The following is a 16,231-nucleotide window of genomic DNA, read 5'->3' on the forward strand; positions in this document are numbered from 1 at the left end:
AAATGTTGTAACAACGTGAAAATTTTGAGTTCAAAGTATCAACTATCCAAAGTCTAGGGACTAAAATTGCCAAATTCCAAAGTTGAGGGTTTAATTTGAAAATTCTGATTTCCTGACCCATTGCGCTACGCGATGAGTCAGAGGAGAGCCCCATCACGAACACATTGTGACACGTGTGCCACGTGGCACACGGTGGCACTATGCGCTGCCACGTGTCACCACGTGGCAGACCTACCCTCTGCGTCGTCAAGCCTATATCGCGATACGCGATAGGCCTGCCCATGGACCTATCGCGTAGCGCGATGGGAGCCAATTTGAGGTCTATAAATAGCGACCATGGGCATTCCAATTCTACACACTAAAACCACAGCTCTCACTTCTCACTAGTCTCTCTCTAAAAACCCGACAATCATATAAACGATTTTCCTCGATAAGCGTGCCCCGATCCTTTGTTTGTGTACACCGTTTCCTCGAAGTTTGTGCCACCCTCCACCCTCAATCATCAAGAAGGCGTTTTTATGGCAATGAGTCCCGAAAGACGTGCCGACGTGTGTTGAAGTTGGCATATCAAAGTTGATCGAGAAAAGTAAAGCGGCGTCGGAGTGCTGCTCAATTCTCTAGGGTTTCTATATGCCACTTAAGGTTAGACGTAATATCGAATTCAATATAATTTAATATTATATTCAAGGCTTAAGCCTTAAGTCGAGGTTATACTCGATACCTCGATAAAAGAAAAGAAAAGAAAACATAACAAAGAAATGAATAAAAAAATTATTGAATATTGAGATAACATATATATGTGTGTAAGTATATATGTATATATTCTTTGTTATGAAATTATTATTTAATGAATAAGAGTATTCTTAAATAATAAAAGAAAATGATTACGTTTCTTGGAGAAGAAGAAACGTTGGGTTTTGAATATAAACTAAAGGTTTATAATTTACTTTTAAACTAAAGGTTTTCAAGTAAAAGAAAATGAACTAAAGGTTCATCGAGGATTGAGATATAAGACTAAAGGTCTTAAGCCGGATCGTGTATCCGACTAACAAATATTTATACTCGTACTATAGGTGCGAGATAAAGAAAGGGAAAGACCCTTGGACGGTAAGTGAAGCCGATCCTAAAGAGACAAGGCGAATACGCCCCCAAACTTTTACTTAATTTAAAATGAGTCAAACATGTTATTCGAAATTGTTTACAAGGAACTATGTGTTCCTAAAACCGTTATAAATAAAGGGTATAAACCTAGCCCTCAGGCTGTGGTATACGTATGTCTGGATCCTTACATAGGTGGTACTATGCGATGTATGGGCATGATCGCAACACCCTTGGTCGTAGGATGCTCTCCTGCAGGGAGTACGACCTTATGTGTATATTTACGGGTACTTAACTAAGTCGAACGCTGCGGTGTTTGCTGAGGTGACCTTGCGTAGAGGCTCATATTTATAATGTGTTATTTGACTTTGTTATTCCTAAGCCACGTTGGGCCGAGGCAGGCGTAGTCTCGAGGGGTAATAAAGTAAAAGAGTTATTTTTGCGTCAGCGTGTTCACCAGCATTCGTTGTTGACTTATTTTCTTACATTTTGCAGGTGAACAAAGTTAGAGCTTGGCATGACGAAGTACTAATATCCGATGGCTCGGATTCTTTTTGTGAACTTTATGTTTTAATGTGGTGGTTTTGTAAATATAAACAAATAACCTTTTGTTAACTTAAACGGGTGTTTATAATCCCGTCTTTTGAATATTTATATAAATGTTACATTTTCGATCCTTAAAGTTGTATGAGACTTCCGCAAACTAACGCAACTCTGATTTATTTACAAACACGATACCAAGTTGTGAGTCGCACTCCTAGGCCCTGAAAGGGGGTGTGACAAATGTTAACCTTTTGTTCTTTGTTTAGTGAGTACACATTTAGCAATATAAACAAGGAACCATTTGTAAAAAAGAACATACAGGAACGGATAAAAAAACGTTGGAGGATTGATAAATATAAGTATTTTTAAATATTTATTTTATTTTGACTTGTGTGTGTAAAAGAGATGGCAGTTGATTTACTTTAATCGATTTTTAGTGATTTTTTAGAAGAGTAACAAAAAGTTAGACAAAATAGTAGAAGTTATATCATGAATAAGAAGATTTTTTCTGTACATACAAAATAAAAATTGGATCTTGATTTTTCATGTGCTAGAAAGTATGTATATGGAGTAACTATTGTTGAGATTTCTAATTATGATTTGTCAATTATGTAACACGTAGATGTATCAGCTGGATTTGGAGATTCTTCAAGAGTAGCAACTTGGATCTCCGTAACGGTAACATCCTCTTCAATCTGAGTACTTTGTCTTTTTTGGTTACAAAAATTATGTTTTGTGGAGTTTGCTAACATGTCTTGTTGGTGCTTTAGGTAGAAGGAATTCTGATCCGACGAAGGGTGATTTACGCGCATATCAAGAAGAAAGAAAGGTTTGTTGGTCAATCTTATGTAGGCCTTTAAACGAACCAGACAAACACCAAAGGGGCATTTATGTATGTTCATATAAATTTAATCGAACAAGAACATGAAAATGATAAATTAAATGAGTGAATTTTCTTGTTCATATCTGTTCGTTAAGAAAATGAACATTTTTTGTTCGTTAACATTCTAATTTTATTTTCCAGCGAATCAGCACTCATTGTAACACTTCGGCCTCACATCGCGAAGAACTTACCATCTCTGGTCATAATTGCGGTCACTCAATGAAAGTCACTATTTTTCATGGTAAGTGCTTTGACATCCAACAAGTTATCTAGGCTTTGAAATTTAAGATACTAAACTATGAAAATATTGTTATTATATATCGTACAACTTAGTGTGGTTCATACATCTGAACACAAAAGTTTACTGGAAATTTGTTTGCAAAAATGATTTTATTGTTGTTACTTATTAGTTTGAAAATCATTTGTTGCTTTCATATCTCTATACTTGTGGTCAAAGATCTTTATTAATGACTAATTTAACGTTATATTATTTCCTATATGAAGCTACTGTAATCTCGATATATTTTCACCATTGCGTATGTTTTTTATGCTATTCAAAATTATTTTATTGTAATCCCGATTATCTTTTTAGGCTATTCAACTGGTAAATTTCTGATCATAAGGGCATTATTGTCATTTTGGTGCAGAATGTTAAAATGTCTAATTGTTCATTATGAATTTGGATCCGTGTCTCGAATAATCATGTAAGATGTAAAATTTGCGTATCATATCGTTAACTGTAAGTAAAGAAATGATTTTTTTAACTAAATATTAGAAATTGTGTATCTGTGATGTGTTGCAACTTCGACATGTTTAAAAGAGAAGTTCATGCTTGTTGCAGCTAATGACATTGTGTTGGATTCTTCAGTTATGAAGTTTAGTCTAACCGATTGTTAAAGAACTGAGATTTTGAACAAAATTAGGATTAAAATGGATATTATGTTATGTGCATTCAGTTTAGTTAGTTGGACCGCATCAGTTAAAATGCTTTGTTCAAAGTGGCTGAAACTGCAAAGAGTCTTTGTGCGATCGGGATTGTTCATGCGGTTGAAAGTGTTTCACCGGGTACCAAAGTGGCTGAAATCGATAGATCAACCATGGAGTTTATTTGTTAATCGGTTTCTACCCTTCTTATCTGATACACTTGATGTAATCTCGGTTCTGTTTATAAACTGTTATTTTTATAAACACATCTTCTACACTGCATTACCTTTTAAATAGAATTGTTCGTTAAACGTTTGGTTTGTTCATAGGGCTGCACGCTTGTCTTGAACTCTCAATACTTAATAGAATTTATTTTTTATCTGTAAAATGAATGAGCACAAATAATGTTACTTCTTGTAGTTGTTGAAATCGCTTACTATAAGTGTTATGAAAGTTGCTTTTATTTTGATTCCGAATGAGAATATGACCAGAGATAGGATGCTTGTTTAAAATTAAAAGCAAGTCATATCTCTGAATGTTCTAATCTCAACACAAAATTTAAATTCAGGTGCACTAGATTTGACTCCTGAAAAAACGTCATTTAGTTACTGCATCTCAAGATGGAATATTGATAGTTTGGAATGCTCTCACAAGTCAGAAAACACTTTGTAACTCCTACTTTCGATGCTAATAATAAAAAAAGTTTCGTTTATTTAATAATGCGTTATTATCTAGTTTAGATAAATGAAATATTTGAGTGTGAGGTTTGACATTAAAGATGGAATAAGGGATGGTGATGGGTCTTAGGCCCATAGGCTTAAGGGTATATAAACCCCTTAAACCATCCTAAAACCCTAAAAACTCTCATTCTTATCTCTTTGCCTCCATACACTCTCAAACACACACACAAACACCTTCCCTTTATCTCGAACTAAGATCTGAAGGAAAAGTCCCGAGCTTGTTAATGTTAGAGCATCTTGACGAGCAAGACAAACCCCAAGTTTAGATCGTGTTCGTGAAACCGATTCGTTTAAGGTACGTTTTATAACAGAAACTTGTTCGTTTATGCTCGGCTCGTTTAGCACCCCTAGATCTGTACAAATGATAAAGACTAATCAAACGGAATGATTCTCGTTGAAATTCGTTAACGTATGATGGGTTAAATACTAGTATAAAGAACCGTAATATATATCACTCAAACGCACCTTTTAAAACGCGATGTTTAGATGTTTGGATGATTTGAGTTTGGAGGCGATGTGATTACGAGTAGATTGATGCCAATTTGGTGTTGTTTCATCGTGATTTGAGGGTTAATTACAGATTTGGTGCATGTTGACCATCGTTGTTCTTATTAATTTTGACTTTTGACGATTTGGGTCAAAGAATGGATAATATTGATGTTCATTCGTTATAATAAACGAATGGTTGGTCATTCGTCTAACAACCATAACGAACAAGATACATTCGCGGGCCTTTGTAACGAGTGAACCTCTTATTCGTCTTATAGAAGTCACGAATGGCCTTAGTCATTCGTTACTCATTCATTCGTCATGATAAGACAACGAATCAAGCTATTCGTTATAAGATACACTCGTATGCTCTTATAACGATTGAACCTCTCATTCGTATCAAGAATTCACGAATGGCCTTAGTCATTCGTTATTCATTCATTCGTCCCGATAAGACTCAGATCAAGCCATTCGTTATAACGAATGGAATCATTCGTCATAGCGAATGGGATAGCGAATGGTGCTTACTTGAAATAAAATTATTACTTATGTATATTATGAGAATTGAGTTTTTGATGAAATTTTAGTAAAGGACCGTTAATGAAAATAATTTTTTTCCAAACTGACCAGCCAGCTCGACCCCAGCCAGGGGCTCTACCCCTTGGACCCTGCTACGGGCTGCCGCCCCTAGACCCTGCTGCCAGGGGCGCTGCACCCGGACCCTCGTAGCTAGGGGTTACTATAACTTAGAAGTATGATATAGTTAGGAGTTACCATTAACTCTGAAAGGAACCAAGTTCAGGTGAGTTTCTAGCCCCATTTCCTTGGTATGTTTTCGGGGTTGTGTGCGTACTCAATGTGATTAGTTAATACACCTACCTTAAGTGGTAAATGTATGGTATGTGATTGCTTCATAAATGATGTATGAATTATATTTGAATCAAGGTTGCAAAAGTCGCTAGGTGGACCCTAGGCGGCCGACTGGGGAGTTGGATGTACTTGGAGTACTCGGGAGTACTCGGACATGGTAAATATAAAAAATAATAATTTTTGGATATTATATATATGTCAAATATCATACATTTACTAATATTTATAATAAATAAGTAAAGATCAATATAAATAAGAGAAATATATTTTTTAAATAATAAATTATTCTAAAAATTATTAGTCATTTAGTAAAAAAAATGATATTTATTCTTTAATATTAAAGATATACGAGTTGTGCTTTATTAAGCCAAAATCGGTTCAAGTTCACTGACTAGATGCGATTTTGACTGAGGTTAACCACCTTTAATAAGTTTTTAGCAACTAGGCGGAATTAAAGAAACTCGCATCGGCGACATACCTTGTAGCGAGTACTCGGTGAGTACACGGCCTTGGAAACCTACTTTTACAACATTGGTTTGAATGCTATAGAAAAGATTAAGAGTATGTCTGGAAGTATATAAATGTATATATAAAGAAAAGTATGTATGGTTGTATGGTACGAGGGTGGCAGACTCTAATAATATATGTGAAGGAGGGTGACAAAGCCTAATTAATATCTGTGAAGGAGGGTGGCTGATCCTAATAATATCTGTGAGGTTATAGGGTGAAAGGCTCTTTAAAACGTATAAGTATGTATGTAAAGAAATATAAGATATGAAAGTATGAAAGAAAGAAAGAATAAAAGAAAGAAAGAAAATATATACTTATGTATGTACGAAAGAAAGATAAGCAGGTTAAGTAAGTAATATGTATCTACGGATACGTATGAGTAAGTATGTGAATGTAATGTATGTTACCTGTTTTAACTAGAACTCACTCAACATAGCTGAATTTTAGTATACACGCAGGTTAATAGATTGAAGCAACTAGCTTGAGGGAGACACATGGCAGGATCTGAAGAAGCTGGCATCTGCAGAAAGATTTGTCATGATGTTAAATAAGATGTTTTATGTTATGTTTTTAAAGACAAGATTGAATGTTTGTAACGAATGATTGAAGTTTTATTTATTCCGCGAAAGTTTAATTAACTCTGATATTTAGAACTGTGCTTATGAGTAAATCCAACGCCATAATAGGATACCGGGATCGAGGCCTTACACACTTGCTAGCTTTGATGTTATTAACACAGACGATGTTGCAAATACGCTGATGATATGAAGCTCGACTTTTAATGTGTTCTATGTAGGTGCTGATTTGAAGGTATGTTTAAGTGTTGGTGGACCCGTTTATAGTGGACCGACTCGACCCTACATTACCCGATCAAACCGTTTGCACCTATGTTAAGAAAGTAACTTGTTTTAAACTGAATCCATTTGTTCAATAGAAGGTAATAGGGTCATTCTGATATGTTTGCACCCATGCTAGAAATGCCGTTTTGAACTTGAATCTAACACGACAAAAAAAGGTGGATCAGACCGACCTGTTTGTACCCTTCTTTTATTTTTTTTATTTAAAATGATTAACTGATTATTTAACATGTGGACCTTAGTTTTTGAGCTACACCATTCGAGTCGGATTTTTTGGGTTCAACTTGGTTATAAATGCCGGTTTGGTTTTTTTCGATTTTTGGACCATGCAAATCTGAACTCGAATAGGAAACTAGGGGTGCTTAATAATCGAATTGGACTTGAAGATCTCAAAATTCGATTCGAATCAAATTCAAGTTTGACGGTTTGAATTCGGCTTTTAAATATTTGAATTCTATTCGGTACAAATTTTCAATGTTTTTTTTATAATCTGTACTTTTGCAATTGTGGTGTGGTTGATGAGGATTTACGTTAAATATTCATAATATGTACTACCGCCATTTGAATTAGATTTTGTAGTATTGTGATTGTTTCTTTAATCTACATGCATTTTTATATTTGATTTTTAGAAACTAAAGGAGAGCGAACTCGGGAGATTCAAAATAACAAATTAGGCTAACTATATTGAAGCCAAATTCAATCATGAAGCATTAGATTGCAACGAACGTGACTTTGAGTGATGCAGTTTTTTTTTTCAGCTTACATTTCCCATATAAAAGACTAAAAGATTTTATAAATGAACTCATAAAGATCATTACAAATATAGAGCATTTGCTGGAGCAGTACTTCACGTTTATGATGTTTATGAATGTAGGTGATTGTTCACAACATTTTATTTGTGTAATAAAAATCTTTTTGATGAAAGACACACAAATTTGGGTCATGGAATAATAAGATCATCGAATTTGGTTTTGAAATTATTAATGATTCTCACTTTTCATCTATATATATGGGTCTCCTACTGCAATGGATATAGAAAAAGAACGGGTAACTGACGTTGCCGCCTCATCGCGTGGGATTTTTACTAGTGTGTGTGTGTGTATATATATATTAATTATTATTAAATACTATCATATACATTATCGTATAATAAATCTTAACGTACAAAAAACATACGCGAATCACGCTCAAGCTAAAACACAAGACACTCATCCGACGAAAAACAAAAACACTCATTCGCTCAAGGAAACCCAGTTACACTCATATAAAAAATTGATTCAATTGAAGATTCAGATGTGTTTGTTTGGATGAATTGATTGATGATTAATTAGATATAGATTGATGATTTCGATATCATTTGATGTGATTTCATAGATCATGTAACAACTCGGATTCTCCAGTTAATATTTTGTATCTGTTATCTGATCCATTTCGATGTTCAGGAAATCTTATTAAAATATCGCGTTTATCGAGTAATTATTATTTTATTATTAAATGTTTATTATATTTATTTAATATATATAAATAACTTTCATTAATATACCATTTTAACCCTAAACTATAATTGAACCTTGTTTTGTTTCCATCCTTATAGTAGAGGGACCTAATTGCAATTTCTGCTAAAATTATTATATTACATCAATTAAACCCGGTAATCTGTACCCGATGACCCATATGTTATCTTGAACCACAATTTTCATCGTAAACAACAAAATCATAGACTATTAACCAAAAAATAATCAAACTCACCAAATTAAGAACCAAGCAGCATTAACAAAAACTACCAGATCAAGACAAACCTGTTTTCTAGCTCTCAATCAAGCGACAATTCGTGATTATTCATAGAAAAGTCCTAACCAACCTAACATACAAACAAATTAAACATGACGTAAATTAATTATACAAATATCATAGAGGGAATGTGAGAAAGTATATACTTAAAAATCACCGGTAATATCACATTTAAGAAAACCTCAGTTTGATTCACTGAACTCTAAATTAACAACCTTTAGATCAAAACTAAAAATATAAATGGTAAGTAAATTAAAACTTCAAATTGAAATAATATTATTACCGGAGCATGAAACATGAACTTGAGCCATAGATATTCTTCTATAATAGTAACAAACCAACCCAAAGCATTAAGAGTATCACTGCACAAAAAAAAATGAAAACCATAGATGAATCACGCTTCAGAAATCCAACTACCCCATATAATAAAAAATTCCTTATAAGTCCACACACATTGAATGAAGACCTCATGCAACTGATTTGAATCATCATCGTCGGAACTGGATTGTATAAATCCACACACCGTAAATATCTCTACTGAAACCTGTAGACACGCGAGAACAAAAACCCCAATTTGAACCCTAATAAACACCAGAAATTGAAATATATATCACTGATTTAGTTCATTATAATACGAACAAAGATTGAAGTGTGATAATGGTGGAATAATGGAAAACATACCTTTATTAAATGAAAGATAACCAATCGGGGTTGCATCGAGAATGAATTGGAATCGCCATAGCATGAAGCTTTGATTGAGAGATGTGTTGCAACCGAAATTGCATTAGGGTTTCTCAAGAGATTTCAAAACTGTAGTTAAGCTTGAAATTTGAAATTGGAAAAAGCGACGGGAAGTGTACTGAGAAAGCTTTGGACTTAGGAAAAGGGGAAGCTTTCAGAAGAAGGAAGCGTTTGTAAAATGATAGACGTGGACAACGTGGTTGATTGCCAACTCAGCACATGACTTCTCTGCTTGACAAGTGTCTCAACATGTTCTTCTTTTATTATATAGGAAGATGTAATATTAATTTTATATCATCTTCTCCCCAAAACTCCTTCCCACTCCCACTGCAACTCCGCTCCATCGGGAAAAAATTTCCGGCAATAGTTCTCCGTTCTATCTTTTCTTCTTCTTCTTCTTCTTCCTTTCTCAGTATTTCACAGGGGTTGGTGTCAAAATTTTACAGGGGTCAGCCAAGATTATTTCGTATATATAAGACTAATTATTTTTTTATCACAGGGGACGCCGACCCCTGTGGCTAAGCGGTAGATCCGCCTTTGCTTGCTACTTGTTAATTTGTTTATTTGAACACATTCGGAGAGGTCCAGCATATTCACATATTAGTATGATCATATGACTGTCATAGTGGCCGGCGTCCAATCGCATGACAATGGTTTCACCGACAACTCAATTATGGTAACTAACGCCTGATTCACATGGCAATGATTTAGCCCGTTCATCATTATTTGCTTATAGTATTACATGCTTTAGTTTGATTGTATAACTCTCAAGGACAGTTTGCTCGTTTTTCTTATATTATATTATATTGAGCTAACTGGTGTTTTACTCACTCAATCATGTGTTGACAAAATATATCTATTTTATATACCTATGCAGGTTTTAGACTGAATTGATTGCAATATTGGTGAAGAACTTAGAGATGATTTATGCTAGAATAATTAATCAAGACTTATCTTAATTTTAAACTTCTATTCTTATTGTTGCTTTTATTTCAAGATTTCGTATTTGAAATATTTGGAATAATTAATAGATATTGTCACTTTTAAATATTGCATGATAGTACATTGAGAGCTGTGAACAATCAGTTCGTGCCCTGGAATTTTCACCTTAGGTTGGGGTGTGACAGATCGATTTCAAGAAAGCGCTCTTACGCTCAAAGAAACCCAGTTACGCTCAAGCCAAAAATTTATTCAATTGAAGATCCAAATGTGTGTTGTTTGGATGAATTGATAATTAATTTGATCAATTTTGAAGTTTAACTGATCAATTGATAAAAAAATTGTTTAAACATTCAAAGTTGCCGGACACTCGTCGTCAACGCTGGTGATGGTGACGATGGATTGTTGATGTTGGCGAGTGGTGGATGGTGGTGGTGGAAATGGGTTGACGGAGGAGGATGAGATTGATGTTGGAGGAAATTTTGATTTAGGGTTGGTGTGTTTCTGAAATCCACGGATATTGTAGTCGCGCATGTTAATGTATGATAAATATTTTTGTAATCTATCTTCTTTCATCATTTTAAAACGAGCAAACAGTCAAAGTCATCCTTGAGCTTTGTCAATTATGTGACTTTCGTTTAAAAAGTTTACTTGTGCAACTGGGCCATTGGCATTTCCTACTTCTTGCGAATTATGTCAAAATCGTTAACCCGTCTATTTTCATCATCAAATCATGGGCGTGCATTTGTCTTTTTATCTTGATATTTATATGTAAATATAAACTCATAAAATAACATATTTATATATAAAATAAAAATATTATTTATATTCCGGCCACCCCTTTCCTCAACCATCAAGATCACACCTTTCGTCCACTTTCACGAAACTGTGAAAACCACTCTCTCCACTACCCGAAAATCGTGCGCCACCACCATCGCCGAAAAATCTCCACAACCATCTCCACTAAAACCGTCACTGGTTCGTGTGGGTCGGCGATGGTTCATATTTTATAGATCTGGAGACATTAATTTCCGGCGACCCGTTTTATCCATCTCTAGGGCGAACCGGCGGCCTCGCCTTCTCCAACAGTTTCCTCATACCATAAACACTCGTTATCTTCCTGGTAGTAAAATCATAGTAATGAGCCCAAATTAACAAGCTTTTAAGGTCAATTAATGGTGGAAATAGTTAAATTATAACCCCCCCCCCCCCAATTTAAAATTGTAACAACTAAAGTCAAAATCGTACCTGGAAGGGTTTGAATCAAGGGGAACGTTATGGAATTTTCAAACACAGAAATTGGATTGAATCAAACTCGGCAGTCAATCTAGGAAAATTGGGAGGGGAGATTATTTCCGACAAATTATTGTATGGGTTTATATAATGACGAAGAAGGTACAAGGTTTTGAGTGAAATTGATGAGATGAAAGTGAAACTTGGTTGGAACTATTGTCTGGTAAGTATAAATTTGGTTGATCGGATTTTGTTGTGAGCGGATGATGACGATGAAGATTCCAAAAAACGCCATTATTTATATGATTGATGGTTGGTCGGAGATGAAGGTTTACAATGATTGCAATGGTGGTGGGTGTTGTAGCGGCAAAGATTGAAGTTGGGATGGTGGGTCCCATTCTTTTAGTTACTATTAACCTTTTCTCTATTGTTTTTTGTTTTTCTTTTAGTTACTATTAACTATTTTCTTAGATAACAACTTTGCCCCTCATTTAATGTTAAAAGATCAACAGAGTGGAGAATTTGGACGTAAATGACAAGAATAGATAAACGTTAACGATTCAGTTGTAAAAATAAAAAATTTTGAATGAAAGTCGCATAATGAACTAAACCTAAGCACAAACTCTTATAGAACATTGAAAACTTCGAATATGTCTATTTAGTTGAATCTTACTTTTCAAACTTGTTGTAATTTTAATTTTATGAAATTAGAAAAAAAGAAAAAACAATATATTCCTACCTCCTCCACTCCATCGATGGTAAATCAAAGATTTTGATGTCACATTTGAAGGCAATCGCACTCCGAATATCAACACTGAAGCACTTATCACAGCTACACGCACAGATCATTCAGCATTCAGTCCACCGTGACAACTACTGGGCATCACTCCTCATCAGCCACTGCGCACCACCCACCTACACCCGTCTCATTTTCAACTCAACCCACCAACCCAACCTCTACGCCTTCACCAACATGCTCAAATTCTACTCGCACATTGGTGCCCATCATGACGTCATCGCCCTGTTTGATAATATGCGACTTTGCAGCATGACACCTGATGCTTTTGTGTTTCCGATCTTGATCAAATCCATGGGGGAGAAGGCTGTTGGCTTGCATGGCCATGTCTTGAAGCTGGGGTACAGTTCTGATCGGTATGTGCGTAATGCTGTTATGCAAATGTATGCGAAACACGGCCCGGTTGTCTTTGCACGCAAGGTGTTCGATGAAATGCCTGAGAGAATGGTGGCCGATTGGAACTCTATGATTTCTGGGTATTAGAGGTGGGGTGTTGAGCTTGAAGCTGGTAAGTTGTTTAACTTAATGCCTGAGAGAAATGTGATATCATGGACTGCGATGGTGACTGGGTATTCAAAGAACCGAGATTTGGTTAATGCACGTAAGTTGTTTGATGAAATGCCTGAGAAAAATGTGGTTTCTTTGAATGCCATGTTATCTGGTTATTCGCAGAACGGGTTTGCAGAAGAGGCGATGAATCTGCTAGGTGAGATGGTTGTTAGAGGTGTTCAACCCGATGACACGACCTGGGTTGCTGTTATTTCAGCGTGTTCAGACCGTGCGGATACTAAACTTGCTACTTCACTAATGAACATGCTAAATAAGAACGGTGTTAAATTAAATCACTTTGTTAAGACTGCGTTAATCGACATGCATGTAAAATGTGGGAATCTTGCGGCTGCTAGGAAGACGTTCGAGGAGTTAGGTGTGTTTAGAAACGTTGTGTCATGGAATGCGATCATTTCTGCTTATACAAGTGTTGGTGATTTGAATTCGGCCCGAGAACTATTTGATAGAACACCTTGTAAGGATGTGGTTTCTTGGAATTCAATGATTGCTGGTTATGCACAAAACGGGCAGTCAACAATGGCAATTGAGCTCTTCAAGAAGATGATCTGTTCTACTTCTAATCACATAAAACCGGATGATATAACTATGGTTAGTGTGATATCTGCCTGTGCACATTTAGGTGCATTGGAGTTAGGAAACTGGGCTTTAAACTTCATAAATAAAAATCAAATCACATTGAGCATTTCAGGTTACAACTCGCTTATCTTCATGTATTCCAAATGTGGAAGCATGAAAGACGCCAAAACAATCTTTAACAAAATGGAGACAAAAGATATTATCTCCTTCAACACTTTGATTAACGGGTTTGCAGCTCAAGGTGATGGATTTTCAGCCATTGATTCAATGCATAAGATGAAAGAGCACGGCTTTGAACCCGATCGAATCACATATATCAGTGTTCTAACTGCCTGCAGCCACGCAGGGATGCTAGATGAAGGTAAAAAGGTTTTTGACTCCATCATGAGCCCGGATGTTGACCACTACGCGTGCATGGTAGACTTGTTAGGTCGAGTCGGTAAGCTAGATGAAGCCAAGGATCTAATAACAAGAATGCCGATGGTCCCACACGCGGGAGTGTATGGTTCGCTTTTAAACGCGTGTCGGATTCGTAAACTGATCGATATTGGGGAGTTTGCGGCTACTCATCTTTTCAAAATCGAGACAGGGAATTCTGGGAATTATGTTTTGTTATCAAATATGTATGCTTCAATGGGCAAATGGGGGGGATGTTGAACGCATTCGTGACGAAATGGAATTATTGGGATTAAAGAAAGCCACCGGATGGAGTTATGTGGAATATGATGGGAAATTACATAAGTTTATTGTGGGTGACAAATCGCATGAAAGATCAAAAGACATATACAAATTATTGACGGAGTTAAGGAAGAAAATGAGGTTAAGTGGATATATAGTTGATAAGGAGAGTGTTCTTAGAGATGTTGAAGAGGAGGAGAAGGAAGAGATGGTGGGAACTCATAGTGAGAAGTTAGCACTTTGTTTTGCACTTCTTGTTAGTGATTCAAGGGCCATTATTAGAATTGTGAAAAACTTGAGGGTGTGTTGGGATTGTCATGAGGCTATGAAGGTTATTTCAAAGGTGGAGGGAAGAGAGATTGTGTGAGGGATAATAATAGATTTCATTGTTTTCATGATGGTTCATGTTCGTGTAAAGATTATTGGTAGCTTGTGGAAATGGATGGGTTTTGTGGATCACGAATGAATGACAACTTGGGGCTAAAAAAAGGAAAAGGAGCCCGTAGATGCCTGCCTCTATTAATAGAAAATTTTGTTGTTAATTTGACCTGCTTGTTGTTTCATCTTTGATTTCATTTGACTCGTAAGTCAAAACTACAAAAAAACATATATGCAGTAACTATTTTTACTTCTATATATAAAAAAAAAAAAAACAACTCAACTACATACCTAAAAATTAGATGATATTCCAAATCTCTTTAGAGAGGGTCCAACTATGTCTAAATTAAGGAATTCTGAAGAATTCTTTAATAATGAAACCATGCGTGAAGCCCAGCTAAGCATTCTCAAGTGATATCTGAGCATGATGTCAATTCTTAGAAAATCGGTTTGTTTCCTAGCAGTTTAAGAAGCAGATAACGTTCTCTACTTCAACCGTCGAAGCTGAATACGTGGTAACCTCGAGTTGTTGTTCACAGGATCCAGCAACATTTGCCGGATTACGATTTGAAGTTTCCTACTACTCCCATATTTATAATTCTGCTGTGTTAAGTATAACTAAAAATCTCGTTCACCACTCGAAAACGAAACTTATTGAATTTCGTTATCATTTTATCCGTGACTGCTATGAAAAGAAACTAATAAATCTTGAAAGATACAATGGATTTTCAGAAAGCTGACATTTTTACCAAAGCATTGGACAAAACGAGATTTACTTATCTGCTTGGTTTAAATGATTTAAAAACTTTAAAAGAAATTCAATTGCTCGGTTAATCAATTTTAATTTTTTACATATTTTCGTTTATTTTCTTTCTTAATGTTTTTGTTTTTATAGTGGGGAGCAAAAAATATTGTGATTTCCATTTGTTATATATAAAAGCCCAAAACATTCATATATGTTAAAAGGTCAAAGACATTGAAAAATGCTCCTTAAAATGAGTTTTTGAAGCAAAAAAGGGAAAATGATAGCACATGAATCATTAATGTCTTATATCCAGTAAGAAATAAGCGAAAATGGTGCAGGCCGGCTCCGAGAACGGTCAAAAAATTTTGGGCTGAAGGCGAAATTTTTTTTGGGTCTTAATAAAAAGGGGTATCTTGTTGGGTAACAAGTTAATTTTTAAATGAGCCTTAATTTTTTGGGTCTTATGATTTGGTTGTGTAAAAAACATTTTTTTTTAACAATATGGTTCAAATATCTCAAGTGAGGTTAGAACCCACAACCTTTAGTTTAAAAGTCACACCCCTTTACCGCTAAACCAAGCTAGTAGTTGTGTATTTAAGTTTAAACATTATATATACATATTGTTTTTCATAAATATATATATATATATAATTTTTTTTAAAAAAAATCTGGACCTATCGGGGGGTCGGGCCAGGGTCCGTCGAGCACCCGACCCTCTCTTATAGCCGGCCCTGAAATGGTGGTGTGCTTGATTGTATTAGTGCATTGGTAAACTTTAAACAAACAAGTAAGGAAGAGTATCTGATATAAACATAAAATTTTCAAACTGAAAGAGGTGTTAGTCTCTTGAAAAGTCTTGGTGATGAACGC

General features: G+C 35.4%; 1 pseudogene; it reads left to right on the top strand.

The window, feature by feature from the left end:
• The first annotated feature begins 12,379 nt into the window (after positions 1-12,379).
• Positions 12,380-14,667, top strand: LOC143599108 (pentatricopeptide repeat-containing protein At1g14470-like; annotated as a pseudogene).
• The last annotated feature ends 1,564 nt before the right edge of the window (positions 14,668-16,231 follow it).

This window comes from Bidens hawaiensis, unplaced genomic scaffold (genome assembly GCF_021521415.1).
Source record: "Bidens hawaiensis isolate Kalapana, Puna unplaced genomic scaffold, B.hawaiensis_p1.1 tig00051507_1, whole genome shotgun sequence".
In the NCBI taxonomy this organism is placed as follows: Eukaryota; Viridiplantae; Streptophyta; class Magnoliopsida; order Asterales; family Asteraceae; genus Bidens; species Bidens hawaiensis.